At 37.8% G+C, this 24,052-nt stretch overlaps 1 long non-coding RNA gene across 1 annotated transcript; it reads left to right on the forward strand.

Moving 5' to 3' along the window:
- Window positions 1-1,458: 1,458 nt before the first annotated feature.
- LOC129534488 (uncharacterized) lies at window positions 1,459-10,736 on the forward strand. The gene is made up of 3 exons (XR_008681089.1): window positions 1,459-1,593; window positions 2,871-2,981; window positions 10,640-10,736. It is a non-coding gene; the product is annotated as an uncharacterized lncRNA (long non-coding RNA).
- Window positions 10,737-24,052: the final 13,316 nt, after the last annotated feature.

A 24,052-nucleotide genomic window follows, 5' to 3' on the forward strand; every position in this document is an offset into this window, starting at 1 on the left:
TCCTCGCCTTTTTGAATCATTTTAATACATTTTTACTGTATTTTTTGTGCTTCTGGACACACTTGCATGTATCTAAAGCATTCTGTGATATTTGGGAATTCACAAAGATCAAACTTTACACACATATCTAAACTTACACATGGAGTGAAAAGAAGCATTCCCTAAATGTGAGAGATTATACATGGGGTGAATGCAGTTGTGAGCAAGGCTCACAAGGGCATGAGATCTGTGCAGGTCCACAGGGCCGTCCCTTGCACTGTAATGCTCTGCTGTTGCTGTCTTGGAGTTTTTAATTTTTGAACAAGAGGTCCCACATTTTTATTTTGCACGAGTCTCTGAAAAATTACGTAGCTAATCTTTTTGTAAGCACTGGGAGAGATAGATTTGGAGTTAAGCTTTCTTTTCCTTCTTTTCTTTGTAATTAACTGTGAAAATAAGAGTTCTTCAAAGACCTGTTGATGGTATTATTCAAATATTCTTTAAGAGAGGAATTGGAATATTGACTTAAGAAACTTAGGTTTATAATTTAATAAAGGAAAATTGGGCTTAATATTTGGGTGGAAATTAACCCACATGGTCTGTTCCACAAACCATGGGGAAAATAGAGAATTTTGAAAATCAAATAACTATTATCCTCAGTTCATTTTTATAGAATTTTACTACAGAATTAATTTAGGTCAATTGGTTGCTAATGGTTATGTCCACAAGTTAGAATAAGCTTTTAAAAGCTTTGGTTACAAAATGTAGTAGTCTCACACTTTATTTAACTTAATCATTATAATCAATGTTTTTGTATAAGCAGATAGATGCTGGTCTGAGAGGGTTTAGCATCTATAGAGGTTGAGACAGTTGTTTTAGAACCAAAGATTGTAAAAAACCAGTTCGTGTATAGCCAGTTAAGACCTGTGCTTTCATAATATCTTTTGACATAGATGTATGTGGCCAAACATAAGTCGGAAGAGTTTCATCTCACAGGTAGTCTGAGGGCCTCCCATCAAATATTTTAAACTTAAGTTTTTAAAGAACACCCATCATTAGTTAAATGTAGATACCATATAATCCTGGAAGGTTTCTCTCACATTCTGATGCACATTTGGCCTCTCTGATCAAACAAGCTTTTGTTTGACCTTTACTTTATTTGTTTGGGTTTGTTTGGTTTAGCTCTGTTAGTCTTGACTAAATCAGAAACTGGTGTGCATGACTAAGAAATTCCTGGGGTATGAGGGATAGCTTCTCTCTCCAGGAAGTTATAATAATCTTGGAAGGTTTTTAGATGCCTATAAATTCTGGAGAGAGTCGAGGTCCTCATTGTATCTCAACCTCCTCAATTTGGCAAGTTCATAGAATTCTATTCTATTCTATTCTATTCTATTCTATTCTATTCTATTCTATTCTATTCTATTCTATTCTATTCTATTCCATTCTTTTCTATTCTTTTGTGTGTGTGTGTGTGTGTAGGAAATGTCCTTGGGGAGAAAGCTCATCTGTAGGCCAACCTAGAAGGTTGGGCCATCCTGGAAATAGCATAATACCCAGTTTTGATGGTAACACATTGGACCTTGTAAAAGATGGATGAAATGAATTTCTGGGCTAGTGAGTATTTTCTAGATAACTAGATTAGGACTCTGGAACAAGGGAAGGATAAAGTCTGCCTCAAATCAAGGGGAAAATTTTTTCAGTGAGAAATGAATTGACCCCAATATAGAAGTAAATCAGGACACTGAAACACTTCTTAGATACTGATTCACAATTGCCATTTTGACCTACCTCCACATAAAAATGGCCCAAGCTACTTGGGAGTGAGAGTTATAAATCTACCTTTCATATGTAAAATGCCAAAATTAATATCACAATAGCTGAAATTTATTGAGAATGAGTGCATGGTGATCTTTAATGAAATAATTCATAATTCTCTTTAAGACTCATGAAACAGGCATAATTATTATCCTTATTTTAATGAAAAAGAATCAGAGAATTTAAATAACTTCACCAAGTTAGTGAATGGCAAAATCCACACTCATATTTGATCTCTGATAATAAGGTTTGGCTACAACTTTCAGCAGTCTTATTACATAATTTTGACCCTAGTGAGAAGAGAGCCTTCTCCAAGTTCATTGGACAAGAGACAGAGTATTTCAAGCATTGTAGTCATAACTTAAAAGATGCATGTAGAGTACTTGATATCATCCCTTGCATAGTATAAACAGTCAGAAAATACTACTACTTACAATGTGGGGAAACTAGAATGTGAGGCATAAGAGCATAAATGTTAGATTTCAAATTCTGTGTTTATAACCCAGCTCTAGCTTGTATGACTTTCAGCAAGTTTCACTTTCCTTATCTGTAAAATTGGTATAATAATATCCCCCACTTCACAGGGCTTTTGTGGGAAGCAGATCAGATGGTATTATATTTAATATCATGGCACACAAAATATGCTCAATAAATTGTAGCTACCGTTCTTGAATCCATTATTATTGTTGTTGCTTTTAAGTCCACAAAGTCAATGCTAGTGCTTTTAAAATCACTGATATCAGCAACTACAGAGTAAAAAAATCAGAACAGGTAGCACAGGTGTGGTCCTCTTGAAGTGCTTAAGTCAAAGCGCATCTAGCCACCAAGCAGTGGAATTGAAAACAGCAAAAAGCCTAACAGTAACCAAGAAGGATGAATTTCCTGGCACCTTACCAGAGGAAAGAAGTAAATTTGAAGGACTCGGGACACCAATTATTTTGCTGAGTGGAGAGTCAGAATCCATTTCACTGCCATTGCATTTGTTAACTGATGTCCTTGACTGTCCTCTGCTAGTATCCTGTGCCACTGGGAGGTAAAAGCTCCCTATCTAACACCTTTTTAATTGTATATTTCAGCCTTTCCAGTTTTCTCCTTCCAGCTCAGAAAGCAATCACTTACTAATATCATATGAAGAGAGAGAGAGGGAGAGAGACAGAAAAACCTTTCTGCAATTTACAAAATTGCAGGTAATTCTGTTATTCAATTAAGTTAATACCTGTTTCTGTCTGAGCATAACATTGCATTTCAAATCCAAACCCCAAATGGGCTGCAGATGCATAGAAAAATAAAAGAAGAATCATGTACACTCATGGTTTCTCTATTCTTACCTTAGAGAATAATATTCTCCCAGAATTTTCTGGCATGCCTATCCATTTGAAACAGAATCCGTTTCAATTGTTTCAAAGAATGCAAAATATCATCACCGTAATTGCTTCTGTATCTTTATGAATATTGTAATATCTGTATTGCAAATGTAATCTTAGTAATCCTATACTGCATTGCCTTTTGAGAAGATTTCATTTCATATATGGTGAGTTTTAAAACCCTCATAAGGAGAATTTTTACTGATAGAAATGCTTTCTATATTTTATTTTATAATTAACCAAAGGAATAATTGGCTTTCCAAGGTTAATTATCTCTGCCTTCTAAAAATACTTTTTGGTTAATGAAAATATTTGAATTCTTTTTGTTTAAAGAAAGCAAGGCACAATATACCACATTACAACAAAATTCCACACATTGTACGTAGATATAGTTTTGGTTCTGAGCTGGGGAACACAATTTCCTTGAATGTTATAGTTTTTATATTCTATTTTAGTGCTATAATTTTTCCAAGCAATAAATAATGTACTTCTACTGAATTCAAAATTACAGTAAACGTGCTCTCTGCAGATAATTTAACACCTGTGTATTTCTATGCCCTACAACTGCAGACTGCGTATCTCAGAGGCTTAAGGATCTGAATTATATTGCAAAAATAATGAGCTGAAGACTGATTGTAAATGTATATTTATTAACATAGCCACCAATTTTTTCGACTGCAGAGAATAAATGGATCCTCCAGTGTGAGACCCTCAGTAACTACAGCAATATGTTGGATTTAGTAGGTTTCGATTTTTCAATGATTAAAACTGAAATCACAGCTAATATTATTTTTCGGGGGATTAAGCAGGGAGAGTGTGTCAGCACCAGCCCAATGCGAGGGCACTGGCGAGGTGAACCTTGGATGTATGACTCCAGTGCTGGGGAGGGCTGAATAGAGAGTAAAGCTGAGCCAGGGCCCTGACAAAGAACCACACATACCATGCACCACCTCACCTCCTCCCGTAAATCATGCACCTACGGAGGGGAGGAGCTACATTTAAAAAGGATCTTGAATCTTTTATTATAATTGAGACTTTTCTATTGTGAATATAGATTTTATCCATCCAGCTACCAAAATAGCGTATGTCAGAATCAAAACATATTAGGACTGAAAGTTTATTTAGAAAGCACTTACATTTTATGAAAGAGGCATTTTATGAGAGACGAGGACATAGGGGCTTGGAGAAGTTATTGCCCTCCTGAAGGCACAGGCAAGGAGGGGTTCCACCAGCCCACTGCTCCCTGGTCGCTGTTGCAGCCACTCTCATGGTTCTGTGTGCCCATAGAGCAGTATTCCGAAGTTTTCTAAGAAAGTGAGGGGGAAATTTTACGGGCGTGAGGACCCTACATTTTTAAAAAATTGACTGAGACTAAGAGTAAAGGGAATACGTGAAGTGTTGAAAAAAAATTTGTGAAGACATCTGCCAGACTACTGCTTTCTTTTAGGCCCAGTAGTTGAACAAGTTTAAGAGGCCAGTGCAGCAGAGTGGAGGTGGCTGCGCTGAGATGGTCTCCTCTGTCCACATTTACCAGGGCAAAGGATATAAGAGTCTTCTGGGACCAGATGACAGCCATGTTGAGGAGAGGGGAAAAAAGAGCCAAATGAGATGGACTGGAGCAGTTTCAAGTCCTGTCCTAGAGGACCTTCCACACAGGGTCTCTGTTTGGTTGGATAGCTAGAGAACCAGGATCCAAGGACTGAGTGACAACTACAGGAATAGATTTCATTCCCCATCAGGAGGGGGGCCTTTGATGAGCCCAAAGAAGTACCAGCAAGAGAAGGAGCCTGCCTGAAACCAGCCCCCACTTGCCATACCTGAGGGGCTGAAACCACAGATAGCAAAGAGGGGAGAAACAGTATGAGAAAGAGGCAAGCCACAGCTAACAAACACCTCTTCCTAATGAACAAATTCTTGCTTCTGTGGCTTGTAGCTAAAAGAGGAAAAGGAGACCTCTTACCCTAAATAAATATGGAAGTGTTGATTGATGTATTGGACTGGACACATTTCATGTGTAAATTGAGACTTCGTTTTGTGACTTTAAGTGATGGTTGAACTCTCCATTACTTAAGAGTGAGAAGCCAGGAAACTGCCAAGGCTTTTATCAAAAAGCAGAAGGCATTTTCCACTGAAGAAATTTTAAAACAACAATGGGAGACAAAAGGAAAGTAATGCATTGATTCCTGAATCATGCTTGCTCACCATACCGTTACACGGTGCTCTTTCCTCCTCAGGCCCTTCCTGTCCCTTACCCTTACAGTCCTCCTCAGCCAGAGGTGGAGTCTTTTCTCATTTTAACCATCTATGGGTCCAGGGCCAATCCAGTCTTTGAGTAGGAGACAGTGAAGTAATTTTACCCCATTCAGTCTTGAACTCAGCATCAAGTTATTCTCGTTTTAGTTTGGGCTGTGATTTGCAATTCCCTATTTTAGTTCTGTGCCTTGACTTTTCTTCTTTTTCTTTATTCTTTTAATGATAATTTTTGCTTTCTAAACTTTTTTTCTTTTAAAATCATCCAGCCTAAAATGGCATTGCCTTGTTTTGTTGAAACCTACCTTATCTTGTTGAAGACAGTAATTATAGGCCTTATGTGTGAGTATACATGCACACACACACACATATCTTTTGTTTGTTTGGGTCCCTGACTTTCATGTTAGACACTTTTTCTCAATAATTTGGTGATTTATCTGGCTGGTTATTCTTTTTTAAGAGTCATTTATTAACAAGTTGATGGCAGTCTCATAGCACATAGCACATGATGGGAACGCGAGGCAGTTGCACACTCACCCTGAGGATCACCAGCTCTCAGCATCTGTGGGGCTTTTCTTTTGGGTTGTAGCTTCCTAACAGCAGTGGTTCAGTAGTGGTTCAAACTGTGACTGAGTTAGAATCTCTTGGAGAGCCTGTTAAAACACAGAAGGCCAAGACTTACCGCCAAAGTTGGTGATTGGGTAGGTCTGGGTAGGCTTGCATTTCTAACAAGTTCCCAGCTGCTGAGCATGCTGTGGGCTTGGAGAGTACACTTTGAAAAGCACTGTCATGGTGAAGGATTTCTTAATGTTGGCACTATTGACATTTTGTGCTGGGTAATTTGTCGTGTGGCGCTGGCCTCTGTATTTGTAGGATGTTTAGCAGCATCGCTGGTGTCTATCCACTAGATGGCTACCCCCAACAGCCCCTATCCATACACCAGGTGTGTGAAACAAACATGTTTTGAGACATTGTCAACATGTTCCCCTAGTGGACGAAATTACCCTACATTGATAACCACCGACTCCTTAAGGAATTCTCTCTCCTGCCTGGAAAATAAAAGTGCAGCTGTAAGCAATCTGGGAGACAAAAGGAAAAGGGACTTGAGACTCACTATTCAGTTGGTAGACTCTATTAAATTCCCTCACTTTCTGTGTTGCCTTTCATCAATGCCACCCCACTGTCCATTTTCAGCTGTAAATCTCTCCAAAGGTAAATCTGTTCCATAGAGGTAGAAGAGGGCCAGGTTCCTGGAGAGGGGATCTGGGGTGTAACTGAGCTTCACATAAACTTTCAGTCTATCCTCCAGTTGGCAGCTTTGCCCTGAAGTCCTGCTATCAGAGGTACCTACTATCCCAAGATTTAAGTATTTCCAAGATTCACCAGAGCTAAGCAGCTTCCTTCCCTGCAAGCTCACAGTTCTCTTTTCTCTGGTCTGCCAAATCAATTGCTATTTATCCATCTGCTTTCTTGAGTCTAAAGTTTTGTTGACATCTCTCATCTGCTGTTATCTGCTCTCCCATTCTCTTTGTTCTTGTAGATTTATGGCTTTTAAGCATTTATTTTCATTTTGGCGTGTTACAGAGGAGCAATAGTAAACATGTGTGTTTAATCTGCTATGTGTAGCCAGAATTTCCAGCTGCTTATCTGAAACTAGGTTTGGATAAGAGGGAAGGTGGAAAGGACGTAAAATATGTACACTGGAGAGGTGTTATTAATGGTTTTGGTTAAAGAAAAAAATGGAAATTTGAAGGTACAAAAAACACTCTTTTCATGTTTCTTTTGTTCTGCCTAAAGCCCTGATTGTTATATCTTTATCATCTGTTCAATAAAAGCAACATTTGAAACTAACAGTATAGCCCTTAAGAGGCTCTGAAATAAAGGGACCTCCAAAATAGACACCTTTAAGCAAGACAGTATTTATAAAAACCCATTATAAATTTCAAATAGACACCTATGTTGGGTTATGATTCATCACTTAAAAACATAGAGATTACAGGTTGCCATTTTACCCACAAAATCAAAGGCATACGTTCTTACAGTTAGACTTTCTCTTTAATTTACTCTCAGATGCAATCTGAAAGTGTTATTTAGGTATTAGTCATACTTGCTCATGCATAATTCCTCTTATTGATGAGAGAGCTCAATTCATGACTTTAAGGGATCAGGTGGGATTTAGCCATAAGAAGTAACCAAAAAGGATATTGAATTTAATTTAATTTCAATAATTAACAAAATGATAGGTGGAAATTCTTCACAGATAAATATCTGGCTCTGGGAAAGTCACTGAATCTCTCAGGAGTAAAATTCCCTCAATAGGGGAATTGTGAAAAACATAATAGATAAAATAAACTAAGTGTCCTATGAACAAAACTTTGACCTGGCATTGGACTTCTTTTGAGTTTTCTACAGGTATAGCTACATGCAATTTTGAAAAATGCCCTCCAGCTTCTTCTAGGAATAAGCAGTGCTTTCTGAATACCAGTACTTTAAAAAGTATTAGTTATCACATACTCACTAAATGTGAATTAATATTTCCATTGTATTATGACTTATTTGAATCTTAATACATGGACAAACTACAAGTTCCCTCCTCAAACTATATACTATATTGTGCTTGTGCTTTCAAGCTAATGAGCATTGAGAATAATATGGTGTTCTTGTCCTTGATTTTCACAGCAATATTTTTTGGCTTATATTGGCATGTTGTGTAACCTATGTGCTTACATGAAAGTCAATAGAAAATATGGGAGGGAAGCAGTTACAGCCACCATCTTATAGTATGTCAGAAAAATATCATGTAAATATATATATTTCAGAGATACATATATATAAAAGAAGTCAAATGCAAATATGGTTTAGAGTGTCAATGAAAACTTGGAATGGAAGAGTTATATATGGGAATAATTTTCATAAGAACCAGTGAATGTGGTGGCATAATCACTGGATTAGACATTTGGAGATTGAGTTATGTGACCTTACATAAAGTCATCTGGCCTGTCTGATTTTTAAATCTGTAAAATGAAGATAATATGTGCCTCTTTCCCAACTCTCAAGAAGGCTATGAGGATTTATGGAGTTAATATATATAAAAGCACTTTATAAGCTATATGTACTACACGAATTTAAATTGTTGACAAGAATAGAATCATAGAAAAATAGAACTGATAATATCCATAAAAGGTTGTTTGGTTCATTCACCTGCCTAAGTTATTCAGGATAGTAACTTATATGTTATTCCTTTTATTTGTTTTGGAAATATTTTCATTTTTTCCAAACATTTAAACATTTTGCATAGTATTTTTAATATAAAATGATTTTTTAAATAATTTAAATTATTGGTAAATAGTAATACATCATGTGAATGGTATTTTTCTTATACATATGATATTAATTCTATAACGATGAGCTCCCCAAAGTAGGATCCCCTGATGGACTTGGGGGACTTTGTGACTTCCACAAAAGGTCATGTGAAAGTGTGTATATATGTGCTAAGGAGTGATTTTCTGGAAAGAAGGTTCATATCTTTCATCACACTCTCAAAGAGACTAAAAGAATGGGATATTAGGGGCCGGGCATGGTGGCTCACGCCTGTAATCCCAGCACTTTGGGAGGCCGAGGTGGGTGGATCACTTGAGGTCAGGAGTTCGAGACGAGCCTGGCCAACCTGGCAAAACCCCATCTCTACTAAAAATACAAAAATTAGCCAGGTGTGGTGGCAGTCGCCTGTAACCCCAGCTGCTCGCGAGGCTGAGGCAGGAGAATCGCTTGAGCCTGGGAGACGGAGGTTGCAGTGAGCCGAGATCATGGCACTGCATTCCAGCCTAGGCAACAGAGCAAGGCTGTCTCAAAAAAAAAAAAAAAAAAAAAAAAGAATGGAATATTAGGAAGAGTGGAAGGAAGGAAGGATAAGAAAATGTGAGAAAAAGAAAAAAGAAGAGAAAGGGAATAGAAAACTTGAGCACATTGCTAGAAGAGTGTGCTATAGGTTATTTGTGCTTTTCCAGAAGAACTGAGAAAATGTATTTTGGGCTAAAATTTTTTATAATTAAAAAATAATAATAACTTGAATTCATGAGGGCCTACTGCATTCAGGTACTATGATAAGAGCTTTAATTTATGTTATCCTTACACCTCACAACTACCCCATGAGGTAGGGAAAGACCCACAGTCCCTTCTAGGAAATGCTTGGCCCAAGTGTATGCTCTATTAAGGTGAATGCATTGGGGTCAGATTTTGGAATTTAGAATTTTTCAATTTTTAGAAAGATATGTTGGTGGCCTTAGCATACATTATACACTATACCCAGGAGGGTCCGAGTGATCATAATGGGATCAAATAAAAGTGTTAAAGAGCTTCACATGAGTTCATTTCATATAGGTCAGATTTTGATGCCAGATGAGTTATGAAAAAGCATTTGATTTTCATAGCTTTTAGGATTTTGAAATTGCAGACAAAAGATTGTAAACCTGTATTATTATCATTCCCATTTTCTTGACCACAAAATGGCTTTAAGAGGTTGGTTAACAGCTCTGGTTTGCACAGCCAGGAGGTGACAGAGCAGACTGCACATCAGGCCTTCTGACTCCTGGTCTGTGGATTTTTAGAATTTAATGCAGATGGACCAGTGAGAAATCCTGAGTTACAATTTGGATGTACTAGTAGGCACCACCAGCTATTTGCCTTACTGTTCTTATGATTACTATTAGCTATTATTTTCCTGAACACCTGTCAGCAACTAGGTGATAAGGGAGTGGGAGAAAGAAGGCAGTGATGGAGCCCAACGCTTTCCTAAAATCCTAAAATCCTGATGGGAAAGCTGACATTCCAGATTTAGATGAACTGATGGCCAGTTCATGAGAACCTTCCAAAGAAGAACCACAAAGAGCTCACAGAACATCCATAAAATATTTGTTGGAGACCTACTACGTGTTACTTATTGTTCTTGGCACTGGGAATATAAGTGCATGTATTTTATTACGATATATGATACTATGTATATCTCTCCTAACAGAGGAGATATACATATAACCAAATAATTAAAATACATTGTGATAAATGCTGTAATAGGGTTCATTAGGAAATACTGGGAATGTCAGAAAAGTCTCATACAAAGAAACTGATATTATATTTGGACTTAAAGGATGAGTTGTTTTTGTAGACAGAGAAATGGCAGAATAAGTAGAATGGCTGTTCTAAAAATGCACTTTTAATTTCTGCTCTTGATCAAGATGGAATGACAGGGACAGGATTTACTCCCCACTGGAAGCAACTGGAAAACTGGAAAAAAATATACAAAACAGCAGTTCTCAGGACATTGTGTGCAGGCAACAAAGGACAGTGATGCTGGAGAGATGAGAAATAAGCAAGGTAAGCCCTATAGTGTCCCAGCTTACTGCCTGGAGAGAGTATTCAGGCTGCAGGCCTATATTCTCAGAGTAAGGAGATTCTCAGAGTAAGATTCTCAGAGTAAGGAGACAATGTTGATTGACTGGGAAGGCCAAGGTGGCTAGAAGCCACAGAGTAGAATGCCAGAAAGAGAGAACTACATAGATTGAAAACTATGCAGACCTGTAGGGAGTCTTTAAGTATTCAACTGAGTACTGATCAACACATGCATGTTAGGAAACCACCCAAGGCTGGGGGCAAGAATCTAAAGGATTAGAGGCGAAATCCTTGGAGCTCACATGGAGCCGCAACTGGAACTTCTTCCCACCAGCCAGAATGGAAAGCCTCATAATTCAGTGGGCATTTGAGTAGAGTACTCAGAAGAATTTTGCCTCATTAGTACAGCTAAAGTCAGGCCTGGACTATCACTGCTCTGTTTCTGCCTAACAAAGCTTAAAAAAGCAAGACTCAAAATGATCATATGCTTTCCAATGAACTATCTCCCATAACAAAGCTCAAGAATATTTATAGAAATAAAATACATATGCAGCACCCAAGAAGGTAAATTTTACAATGTTTGACATCTAATTAAAAAAATGTTTTTTTTTTAATTTTTTATTTTGAGACAAAGTCTCACTCTGTCACCCAGGCTGGAGTGCAGTGGTGAGATCTTGGCTCACTGCAGGCTCTACCTCCTGAGTTCAAGTGACTCTTGTGCCTCGGCCTCCTGAGTAGCTGGGATTACAGGCACACGACACCATGCTCAGCTAATTTTTGTATTTTTAGTAGTGATGGGGTTTCACTATGTTGGCTAGGCTGGTTTGAACACCTGACCTCAAATGATCTGCCCACCTTGTCCTCCCAAAGTGCTGGGATTACAGGCATGAGCCACCGTGCCCAGCCCATCTAATAAAATATTAACAGTCATGGAAAGACACAGGAAAACAGGGCCCACAAACCGGTAAAGAATAATTAGTTGAAATTAGCCCAGAAATTACATGGATAATCAGTTATTGAAGACATTAAGCTTATTGATAAGGTTGTTAGTTCTGTTATTAAAACAGAACATAGATATTCCATATATTTATGGAGCTAGAGAAAAGATTGAACTGTTAGTTATAGATATGAAGATACAAAAATTGAATTTCTTAAGGTTAAAATTATAATGTGTGAGATAAAAAGACAGACTGGATCAATGACAGATTAGGTATTGCAGAAAAAATGATGAATGAACTTGAAGACATGGTAATAGAAATTATCCCAAATGAAACTATCCAAGAAGGAAAAAATCCTAAACGAATCAATAAAGCATCAGTGGGTTGTGAGGCAACTTCAAGCAAACTAATACAGGAGAATTTGGAACCCCACAGGAGAAGAGAGACAGAGGGACAGAAAAACATTTGAAAGAAATAATTACTAAAAACATTTCCAAATGTGATGAAAATTATAAAGCTCAGGTCTAAGAATCTTAAAGAACTCCAAGCATAGGAAACATGAAGAAAAGTATGCAAAGACACGTTATAATGAAATTGCTTAAAACCAGTTAAAAAAAGAAAAATTTAAAAGCCCGAAGCGAAAGACACATTAGATACAAAGGAAAAAAGACAAGGAGGAGAGCAGAGTTCTTGATGAAAACAATGCAAACTAGACAACAGTGGACCAACATCAGGAAATACTGAAAAAACAAAAACAAAACTTTCAGCCTGTAATTTTTTATCCAGGGAAAACATCTTGCAAAAATGAAGGTACATATTAGTTAAAGGAATTAATCACCAGCAGACCCTGCCCTACAAAAAATGTTGAAAGAAGTCTTTCAAGCATAAGGCAAATTATGCTAGATGGAAATTTGGTCCTATACAAAATAATGAAGAGAATAAGAAATGGCATGTAGAAAAATATAAAGACTTTTCTTATTAAATATCTTTAAAATATAATCAACGGCTTGAGGCAGAATTAACAACCAAATATTGTGGGGTTTTAACATGTAAGTTTAACATGTAGAAGTAAAATGCATGAAAGCAGTAGCAAAACAAATAAACAAAAAATACCCAGAAGGGGAAAATTAGAAATAATTGTAGACCTGACATGGCTAAGAAAAGAATCAGTAAACTTGAAGCAGATCAATAAAATGTTTCCAGAATGAATTGCAAAGAGAAAAAAATAAACACACACACATGCACACACACACATCCCCCAACACATTAAAAAATTGTGGAGAATATAAAAATGGAATAATACAAACTATTCAATCAATCCAAAAGAAGGCAGTAAAAGGAAAAAGGCAATAAAGAACAAATGGAAAAAATGGGAAATAAATATCAAACGCATATCTAATAAAAGACTCAGATCCAGAATATACAGAGAATTCTCAAAACTCAAACAACTCTTCCCTCTTCAAAAAAAGAAATGGGGGAAATCTGAACAGAAGCTTCATCAAAGAAGATAAATGAATAGCAAGTAGGTAGATGAAAAAATGTTAAATAGCACTAATCATTGAGGAAAGGAAAACTAAAGCCACAAAAGAATGTCACTATGCACGTATTAGAATGGCTAAAATTAAAAATCAAATGTTGGGGGAGAATGTGGAGCAACTTGAATTCTCACACATTGAATGGTGGGAATGTAAAATGGTCCTGCCACTTTGGAAAACAGCTTGGCAGTTTTAAAAAAGATACATATAGCTGCTGTATGACTCAGGTATTGCGTGCTCATGTAACTATCCAAGATAAATAAAAAGATTTGCACATGAATGTTTACAGCAACTTTGTTTGTAATGGCCCCAAACTAAAAGCAACCTAAATGTCCATCAACAGGTGAATAGATTAACAGTGTTACAATCAATGACATAAAGAGGAATGGATTATTGATATACTCAAGAACATGGATAAATCTCAAAACAATTATGCTGATTATTATTTATATAAATGTATAATTTCATTTATATAAAATTCTTAAAATTACACACTGATCTATAGTGATACACAGCAGATCCATGTCTACCTTCCAGGTGTATCTGACTTCATCTTCTGTGCTTCTCTCCTTTGCTTCCTGGGCTCCAGACAAGCAAATCTTGCTGTTCTTTGAACACATCAAGAATGTGCCCGTCTCAAGGTTTACATATTTGCTGATCCCTTGACATGGGTAATGCTTCCCCAGAGAGTTTGCTCCTTACTTCATTCTAGCCTCTCATCCAATATCACTTTGTCTAACATAACTCCCAATGATCTCTGCCTGCTTGTATTTACTAGGTGAGTGTGGGCTGGACCTGGTGACTCACTTGTAGCAAATAGAATGCAATCAAGGGATAGGATGCCACCTCCACGATGAGGTTACAAAAAGAGTCTGGCTTCCGTCTTTCATGCTCTGTACCAGTCTTTCTCATTCTATCTTTCTTAGAACTCTTGTCAATTGCCTTACGGAGAGACCTATAAGGCAAGAAACTGATATATCTGATCAAGAGCCAGTGAGCACCCGGGGCTTGTCACTGGCCATGTGAGTGAGCTTGGAAGCAGATCCTCTCCCAGTTAAGCTTGGAGATGACTGCAGCCCCAACCCTGATGGCTGACTTGTGAGAGACCTCCTTGATTCACAGGCACCCAGTTCATCTGCACCTGGATTGCTGACCCATGGAAATGGCGAAGTAATAAATGTTTGTTACTTTAAGTTGCTAAACCTCTGGATAATTTTTTATGCAGCCATAGACAACTAATCCAGAGGTGTTCCTTAGAAAACTATGTAAAATATCCCCACCGACACATACAATTCCCAGTACTCATTGTCCTCTTACCTTGTTTTTTCTCATTCAAGACATTTTTCATCATTCAAAGTATTATTATATGTTATATATGTGCTAACTTGCTGTCTGTCTCTCATTCCCCCAATAAAATGTCAGTTCCATGAGAACAGCATCTTATATCTAGGGCCCGAAACACTGCCTGGCCAAGCTACGTATATATCCATTACATATTTGACACCTTTATATAAAATTTGAAAAAAAAGTCTAGACTATAAGGCAGGCTCCTCCTTTTAGCTAGACATATTTTACATATATTCAGACCTCAACTCAAGGACAGAGGCCATCACAGAAAACCAGAAGAATGAGAAATTCCTTAAGCTACTGTGTCCCTTTTTCCCTAGGATCAGGCAACCACAGTACTAATTCATCATACATTTAAAAATATTTGGAAAGGAGGAATAAGCAGAGAAGACAACCACGTCTCTGGTCAGGAGGAGCTGTGAGGGCCTGATCCAGCCACAGGGTGAAAATCACTATGGGAACTCATTAGTGAGGGTTTAACTGAGCCATCAGAGAGGCAAGGCTGGAGTGAGGCATCCAAAGGGGCCAGGCAAGGGTGGAATGGAGGCTAGTCCAGAACTGGGACAGGGACAGAGGCGGAATCTGGCTCTTGGTTGAGCCACAGCTTCAGGAACCAGCAGCAGGCTGAGAGAGAGAGAGATGGACCCCAAGGAAGTTCTTTTTCTGCCCAAGCCAGAGTACAGGCAGGTCGAGGCATCAAGGCTGAAGTGGAAGGCTGGGAATCAGGCATTTTCTCATAGATTGTAGGTCGAGTAAGAGCAGAAGGTACATGTGAGATGACACGAGACATCTCCACGGAGCTGTGACTACAGATAGGTCTGCATACATAGACAGTGTTCATTCAAAGTACATTGTGGTAGCCGGGCATGGTGACACACGCCTGTAATTCCAGCTACTCGGAGGCTGAGGCAGGAGAATCACTTGAACTCGGGAGGCGGAAGTTGCAGTGAGCCGATTGCACCACTGCATCCCAGCCTGGGCGACAGAGTGAGTGAGACTGTCTCTCAAAAAACCAAACCAAACCAAAGCAAAGTACATTGTGGGATCAATGGTTTTATGAGAAAGGTGGAAACCTAACAACCATTCATGATATCATTTTATGTTAAGATGATTTGAGTATTCCAAGCAACTAATGCAAAAGCAGAAATTTTGAAGAATCCTAAATTTGAGTTTACTTCAATTAACAATTTCTGTCAATCGTGGAAGCTGCTGCTATGGCCCACTAGGTGGCAGTATGGGAGTGATTTGCTGGTTAACAGAAAATGGAATGGGCTTGACTCTCAAGCCACTAGTTTGTTTTTTTCCTAGCATTTAAAAGTTGACAATAGAAAATGTTCATGGAATAATAGATGGAAAGTCAGACAAGGACTATCATGCAAAGGCCATTGACATATAAAATAAAACCGTTTTACAAGCAGTTACCATGGAGCATTTTATAAAAAGTCAAAACAGCAAATAATGTCTGCTGTTCATAATAAATATAATGTTTTTAAGTGATTCTTCTGATAGGTGAATGTTAGACAGATATAAAATAGAGGCAAGTGAGAGAACAGGACAACGGATACCTCTTTCCCAGACCTTGCAAAAACCAGGCTCCCTGAAGCCTCTATGTTGGGGTTTTCAGTTCCCAGATCCCCACTTCCTCTTTACCCATCCACACTCCTGGCTTCCCTGTGAGGTGCTCTTGGAAGCAAATCCCTGACAAGTCACATCATTCAAGTATCTTAATTCACTCTTTCACTTGTATTTCCCTGAAATTATGGACAAAGACACACTAATATTTTGCAAGGTAAAGTTTCCAATTTTTTTTTTTTTGTATGTTGAGTGCTTAGACTATTGCTGTACATGTTAAGCACCATTCAGGAATTTCCTGTCCAGGCCAGGCATGGTGGCTCACACCTGTAATCCTAGCACTTTGGGAGGCCAAGGCAGGCGGATCACTTGAGGCCAGTAGTTCAAGACCAACCTGGCCAACATGGTGAAACACCATCTCTACTTAAAATACAAAACTTATCTGGGCGTGGTGGCATGTGCCTGTAATCCCAGCTACTCAGGAGGCTGAGGCAGAAGAATTGTTTGAACCCGGGAGGCGGAGGTTGCAGTGAGCTGAGATCGTGACACTATACTGCAGCCTGGGTCACAGAGGTAGACTCTGTCTCAAAAAAAAAAAAAAAAAAAAAAAGAATTTCCCATCCAATCAGGTTCTAAGGGAAAAGGGCAGAAAATGTGCCTTCTGGTTCCCTTTCATTAGTGTCTTTTAAGTGCTGGATATGCAGCATATGCTCAATAAATATTTAAACCAATGAATGAATAAATAAATGGCTCAATATGATGATATGCATGGGATGCACAAGGGATGAATGAATAAATACACTCTGGCATTTAACATCTTGGAACTTTTTTTTATAACATATCAATCTTGCATGATTAAAAATAGAACACTTTAAATTTAAATAAACCTTCAAAATGTCTTAACATTTTACATAGAGCAAATTACTGTTAATAATTTACAAAGTTTAGAAAGTTTAGTTTGGAAAGATTAGTTTAATCTCAAAATCCTGATCTAGGATAGCAGGCTTTTTAAATTAGCAGTTACCTTCCAGATCATTAGGTCAACCCTCTTATTTTCAGATTAGAAACGAGGACTCATATTTAGTGCTTTTTTCTCCTTTTAAACAGATTGCTGCTCGAATTTGGCAAAAGCCATACATATGATGAGTATGTTAACTGTGATTGATTTTGCTGTTAAGAAATGTTTGTGAAGAATATTCTTGACAGTCTATATTTTTCATATGGTTGAATGAATTTGTGTAATATTAAGGCATAATTATTTTTGGAACTAGCTTTTTTGTACCATCAAAATATAAAGTTTCATTCTTAGACACTTTTCAAATTGTGAAGCACTTTCTGGAGTGTTTGTATCAGCTTACTCTACTTTCTTTCCCCTTGAAGTTATTTCTCTTTTCTTAAAGAAAGTAGGTTAAAATGCTGCTTATTAGGAAAATTAGGCTGGGAAGAAGCCGAATGATCTGTTAAATACCTCAAGTGAGTTCCTGAATTCAAAAAATCTGAACATCATCCTTGAAAACAGCTGAAAGTAAAATAACAAAAACTACTTTTTGGAGAACATTTTTTTTTTTTTTGGAATAGAAAAATGTTAATTCATTCACAGATCTTGCCCAGATGCAATCGCCTACTGGTCTGGGTTCAGCCTACACACAAGAACAAATTCTTTCCCGGTGCCTCACACTGTGAGGCTGCAGTCCAATCTTGCCAAGGAGCCAGGGGTTCTTGTGTATCTTTTTATTGCTTTAAATTATAAGTTTGTCATTTTAAATTGAACATCTTTTTACTGCCATAAATATCAGTGGAGCCTTAAATGAAATACTGCACGTACAATTCAGCTCTGAAGAACTATATCCATTCATAAACAAGAGCTCCATCGAGCAGGTTTTTCCTTTAGCAGAAATCTCATTGTAGTTTTATGTATTTATGTATATGTAGTATGTTAGTCAGGGTTCTCCAGAGAAAAAGAACTTATATAGAGAGAGATATGTAAGAAGGGATTTATTATGGAAATTGACTCATATGATTATGGAGGCCAAGAGTCCCTTGATATGGTGTCTGCAAGGAGATCTAAGGAAGCTGTGTGAGGACAAAAGACGTGCGAACCTCGTGAGCTGTTCCTGCTGCAAACTCCAGAGTCTGAAGGCTGGAGAACCTGGAGGTCTGATGTCCAAGGGCAGGAGATGGTGGTGTCCCAGCTCCTGAAGAGAGAGAATTCACCTTCCCTCTGTCTTATTGTTCAGGCTCTCGACAGATTGGATGATGCCCACCCACACTCGTGAGGGCCATCTTCTTGACTCAGTCTACTAATTCAAATGTTCATCTCTTCTGGAAACATCCTCACAGAAAATAAGATTGTTTAATAGGATGCTCAAATGCTCATCTCTTCTGGAAACATCCTCACAGACACACCCAGAAATAATACTTTACCAGCTACCTGGACATCCGTTAAGCCAGTCAAGGTGACACCAAAATTAAGCATCACGCTGTGTATGATTTATGTATTTCTTTATATTTTTGGCACAATTCAATGCTGAAATTACTCTTTAAATGTCATGGTTCGAGTGTTTGGAGTTCAATGTACCCGTTCCTGAACTCATCATCATCCTCTCCTCCCACAGTAATACCGATTTACAGAATGGGCCACATCTAGCAGCTGCCCATCAAAAATCTAGAAGTTGACCTGCCTGGCTTTCACTTGCCTACTTTTCAATTCTGTCAGACGCTTAATCCTCAAGTTTGCCTGCCATGCGTCTCCCTTACATGACTGCATCTGCCACGTGGGCAGGGACTTGGTTGATAAACTCAGGGGCATATTGAGCATAGTCCTTAAAACTCAACAAATGTCAGAGGAATGAATAAATGATGAATATTTATCCAATCTGTCCCCTTATTTTCACTCTTGCCATCTCGATCCTAGTTTAAGCATTAAGCATATCTTATCTGGACTACTGCAGTAGCTTATAGTTTGGATTTTCTGACTCTATTTGTATGTCAGCCACCTAGCCTCATGTTTCTCTACTCTTGCCCTATGTTGTATGCTTAAATACTACTGAGCTGATTATGTCTCCTGCCATATACCCTGATATCTCCTGCCCCTATGACTTTACCTAGGATGTTTCCATCTCTAGAAATGCCTGGTCATTTTTTTTTTTTTTTTTGCAAACTTCTGCTCATCCTCATTGCTGAGCCCATGTGACGTATTTTTTAGTTAACTTTTTTCTGAAGTCCCAGGTTGTATTACATGCCCCCTTTCTTTTGTCCTATTGTACCTTGTGCATTTCTCTAACTGAATTCTTGTATCACATTCTATTTTACTATTCATCTGTCTGGCTTTCTCTCTGTGCTCCTTTTGGGTAGGAATTCTTTCTTAAGCATTGTAGTAATTTTAATGGTGCACAGAAGGCAGTCCATAAATATTTGTACTTGTTTTTTCTTTTTGTGGAATGAACAATTTGGATGCCACAGGAATTTAGGATCGCCACTAATTACGAGTGTGTCTGCCATAGCTAGGGCCACTGAGTACAGCTGTACACATTGTGCACTGCACTATTCTGGGCATGGGTACTAGTCCCATAGAGGATAATGTGAACGTCTACTCCACCACTCCAGTTGTAAACTGCACCAATCATCCAACCACAGGCACTACCCTGGTGGATATAGATGAGATACTGCAGTGAATACCATTTTTAACTGTAAGATAGTTATATTTTAAATTTTAATTTATTTCAGGTTTTTAATAATTGGATTTATAAACAAACATTGAACAAATAATTCCATTATAATTCACCTGATACTTTTTCTTTTCATAGGAAAGCATTTGTTTTAGCTTGGCATGTTTCTTCCCAGTATGTACCTCATAAATTATAAAATACTTTACCTTTCTTTCCTAGACTGTATTCTTGTTTCCTTAAATGAATTTGAAACCCCGGAACATGAAGTTTATACAGATGGACAGCTATAAATCAATGAATTTTACTATGAAAAATAAGCATTGGCATGTGCATTTTTTTCCATGAAACACATCAGTCAAAATTTAAACTTTAAAAAAAATCAGAGGCTAAAGAAGTTCATTCTAAAGAAAGCTGCCAGTAAACAGATATTACCATTCTCCAGATTCTAGAACTGAACTAAATTGAATTTATTATTAAATATCAAATTTATAGCTTTTAAAAAGACATTAATTTTTCTCTAGAATATCAGTAAATCTCTTAAATATTAGAGATTTAGGACTGAAAAACATGAAATTCTCTGTTTAGTAACTAGCAAATTCTAAATTAAGGGATGATAAACCAGACAACTCTTTAAATAAAATCATTCTAATAAAAATAGCCATTAGACTTATGCATCAAAAAGGTATCAAAATTAAAACTGAGTAAATGGTCAACTTGGCATGAAGCCTTACTAAGTTGATTAAAGTAGAGGCTCACTAAATTGACAGCTGGTATTTACAATCTGTGTGGAACAGATATTGATATTAATATTTGTAATAACCACCATATTGAGAAGTATGCATCCGGCATTATGCTAAATGTAAGATACTTTTTAACATTTTGTCATTTTAATACTCAGAAGAATTTATAAAGTAGAAGTGACTACAATACCCATATTATGACTGACGAAACATATATGTGAAGAGATCAACAAAGAAAATAAGGAAGAAGTGAATGAAAAATTAATTAAAAAGCATTTTTTCAAACCAATCAGGAGAATTAATGAGGCAAGCATTGTTTATCTCCAGAAATGGGATTAAAATATTAAAATATGGACCAGCCAAGAAGGCTCTAACTCTCTAGATATGGTCCATTCTACCCCTACCTGTAGCTGCCTGTCTTCTATCTACTTTCTGAGTTTCCCATTGAAGCTGAGGTTTGAAATTCACCTGCTGATCAATGTTGCAGATCTCATGTGAGACCCTGGAAGTGGACCCATGGGATAACTGGCTGATACCCTTTCCACAATTGCTCCTGGTAAGCCTATCGTGTGTTGGGACTCATGCCCCAATTCTGATTCATATTACAGGACCTGCTGGACCTGGAGCTACGTGCCCTGGTCTCTGATTGCTGGTTTTGGCCAAACAACAGCCCAGTACTTGCCAACCCTCACTTCCTGGTGGGCTAAACTCTGTCTACTACCTAAAGGCACTGGCTAGGGTCCTGTTTCAATTTGAAATTCACTTTTTCCCCACCTCTTTCAGGGTTAAGATGCTACCACTTATGTGCCATCAATGCCCAGGCAATACCAATCCCATAACTCCACCTAAAAGAGTAGGACTTCTGTATATTCACATTAGCCTATGAGGAAACTGAATCCAAGTTATCTTGGACTTTGAGGTTTTATTATCAGATGACTACACATGAGGTCAACCCAAAAGCAAGCTTGGTCCTCTCAGCCTCTACTCTGCACACTGTCAGATTACCTCCCTCAGCCCACCATGCTGACACTAGGATCAATTAGGCCTCAAGACCAAGGCTGTTTAGCCAATAACAATTTCTGAACCTTAGAAAAGCCTTCCATTTGTTCTAGTCATCCAAATACCCAGTTTGCTGGAACTCTCTATCCACCTATTCTCAACTTCAAGAAATCTTCTGGATAAAATATAGAAAATCATTTGGGATCCAAAGTAGATAGATGTAATGTAGAGAAATCTAAGTGGAAAGCAAGTAAGTGTAAGGTTTATGAGTATAAAGGAAAAATGGCAGATTTACTAAGACAAGGTTGAGAGTGTCAGAGGGAAACGAGAATATAAGAGATTGTCTTTAGATGGCCACAAGTAAGAGAGGGAGGGGATCTAGGTGTAGACCAATATCTCTCTCTCTCCCTCTCTCTCTCTCTCTTATCTATCACCTATCTATTATCTGCCTACTTATTTATATTACATGTATATGCCTTGGTCATTGTTAATCCACTTCTACTTTCTGTTTGAATTTAGCAGACCATATTTTCCCAATTATCTTTGGTATGGTGGCTACCATCATTACCACTGCCTTTTTTATAGTAGCTAAATATGGATTAACAGAATCAATGAATCTCAAAAAAAAAAAAAGCCTGGTAAACTTTAGTATTGCTAATTAGACCTGCCTCTATTAGCAAAACCACATTCATTCTGGGGACTAATGACATCTGCCTGACATCTTTACAATCCATTTTCACATAAAAAGCACCCAAAATGAGGTCCTGGATGGCAGTAGAATGAAATTTTTAAAAAGCCAAATGAAAATGGTTCAGTGCCTTTACACTGTGGGTAGGAGTGCAAATTAGTTCAACCATTGTGGAAGACAGTGTGGCGATTCCTCAAGGATCTGGAACCAGAAATACCATTTGACCCAGCAATCTCATTACCGGGTATATGCCCAAAGGATTATAAATCATTCTACTATAAAGACACATGCACACATATGTTTACTGCAGCACTATTTACAATAGCAAAGACTTGGAACCAACCCAAATGCCCATCAGTGATAGACTGGATAAAGAAAATGTGGCACATATATGTCATGGAGTACTATGCAGCCATAAAAAAGAATGAGTTCATGTCCTTTGCAGGGACATGGCTAAAGCTGGAAATCATCATCCTCAGCAAATTAACACAGGAACAGAAAACCAAACACTGCATGTTCTCATTTATAAGTGGGAGTTGAACAATGAGAACACATGGACACAGGGAGGGGAACATCACACACTGGGGCCTGTTGGGGGGTGGGGGGAAAGGGGAGGGAGAGCATTAGGACAAACACCTAATGCATGCAGGGCTTAAAACCTAGATGACGGGGTGATAGGAGCAGCAAACCACCATGGCACATGTATATGTATGTACCAAACCTGCACGTTCAGCACATGTATCCCAGAACTTAAAGATAAAAAAAAAAATGAAAGAAAATGGTTCTGTGACTCTGATAAGTGTACGAGAGATGAATAATTGCAGCATAGTACATTTCATGTGTAATGAAGTAAGGATTGTTGCCTGAAAGGTCGGCAGGCCCAGAAGATGAGAGGATATTTTCTAAATTTGAGGTGGGTAACAAAGGGCACTTGTACGTAATAGAGGGCATCCTATTAAATGCAAAGACATTTTGGGGTGTTGGTATAGAAGACCTGGGATGCAGTTAAAATGGCTATATTTTGTGATATAAACTTTCTTAAAATAGCCTATATGAATTTCTATTGCTATCTAAGCTTTAATCTACATAAATAGTCTAAAGTTACCAATATCAGGACCTCAAAGCGTAGTGAGATTCAGTCATGTAGCTATGTTTTTGGAAGCTGGTTTACTTAGAAATATAACTGGATATGGCTGCTGGAGATGGTTAGTTTAGAATAGGGAAAGGGAGGAAATTAAATTATGTGACCATTGAGTTTGAGGAACATTTTAATATCTTACTGAGGAAGTGTAGTTAAAGAAGAATTATGTAACTGATACTCCTGAGCTAGAAGAACTAAGAAGCCAGGAATTTGTAGCAACCAGTGGGGATACCAAAAATCACTGGTGGAAAGGGTAGATTGGAGGTGGCTTGGGTTTTTCTTCTGATGAGCTGAGTGAGCATCGGCTGTTTGGGTGCTACCTGCTCCCTTGACCCAGCTTGGAAGAATTAGGAAAAGAAACTACAATCTCTACCACTTATAAAGTCTCTAGGTCACTTGGTACCATAAACATTCCTCTGTGCTCATTTATCTCTCTTAAGAATCTGAAAATCAGATTATTTGCTGACATTGATACTAAAAAGTGAACAGAATACGGATGAGTTTAGCTATCTGCAGAAGTCATTTTAAGGGATAGGATATTTCTTAGAATATAAGCTGGTGCAACAGGGAGTAGAAATTAACTTAAGCCATGACTGAATATTAAAGGAATTTATAACTAAATCAAGGATAT

This window comes from Gorilla gorilla, chromosome 5, assembly GCF_029281585.2.
Source record: "Gorilla gorilla gorilla isolate KB3781 chromosome 5, NHGRI_mGorGor1-v2.1_pri, whole genome shotgun sequence".
NCBI lineage: Eukaryota > Metazoa > Chordata > Mammalia > Primates > Hominidae > Gorilla > Gorilla gorilla.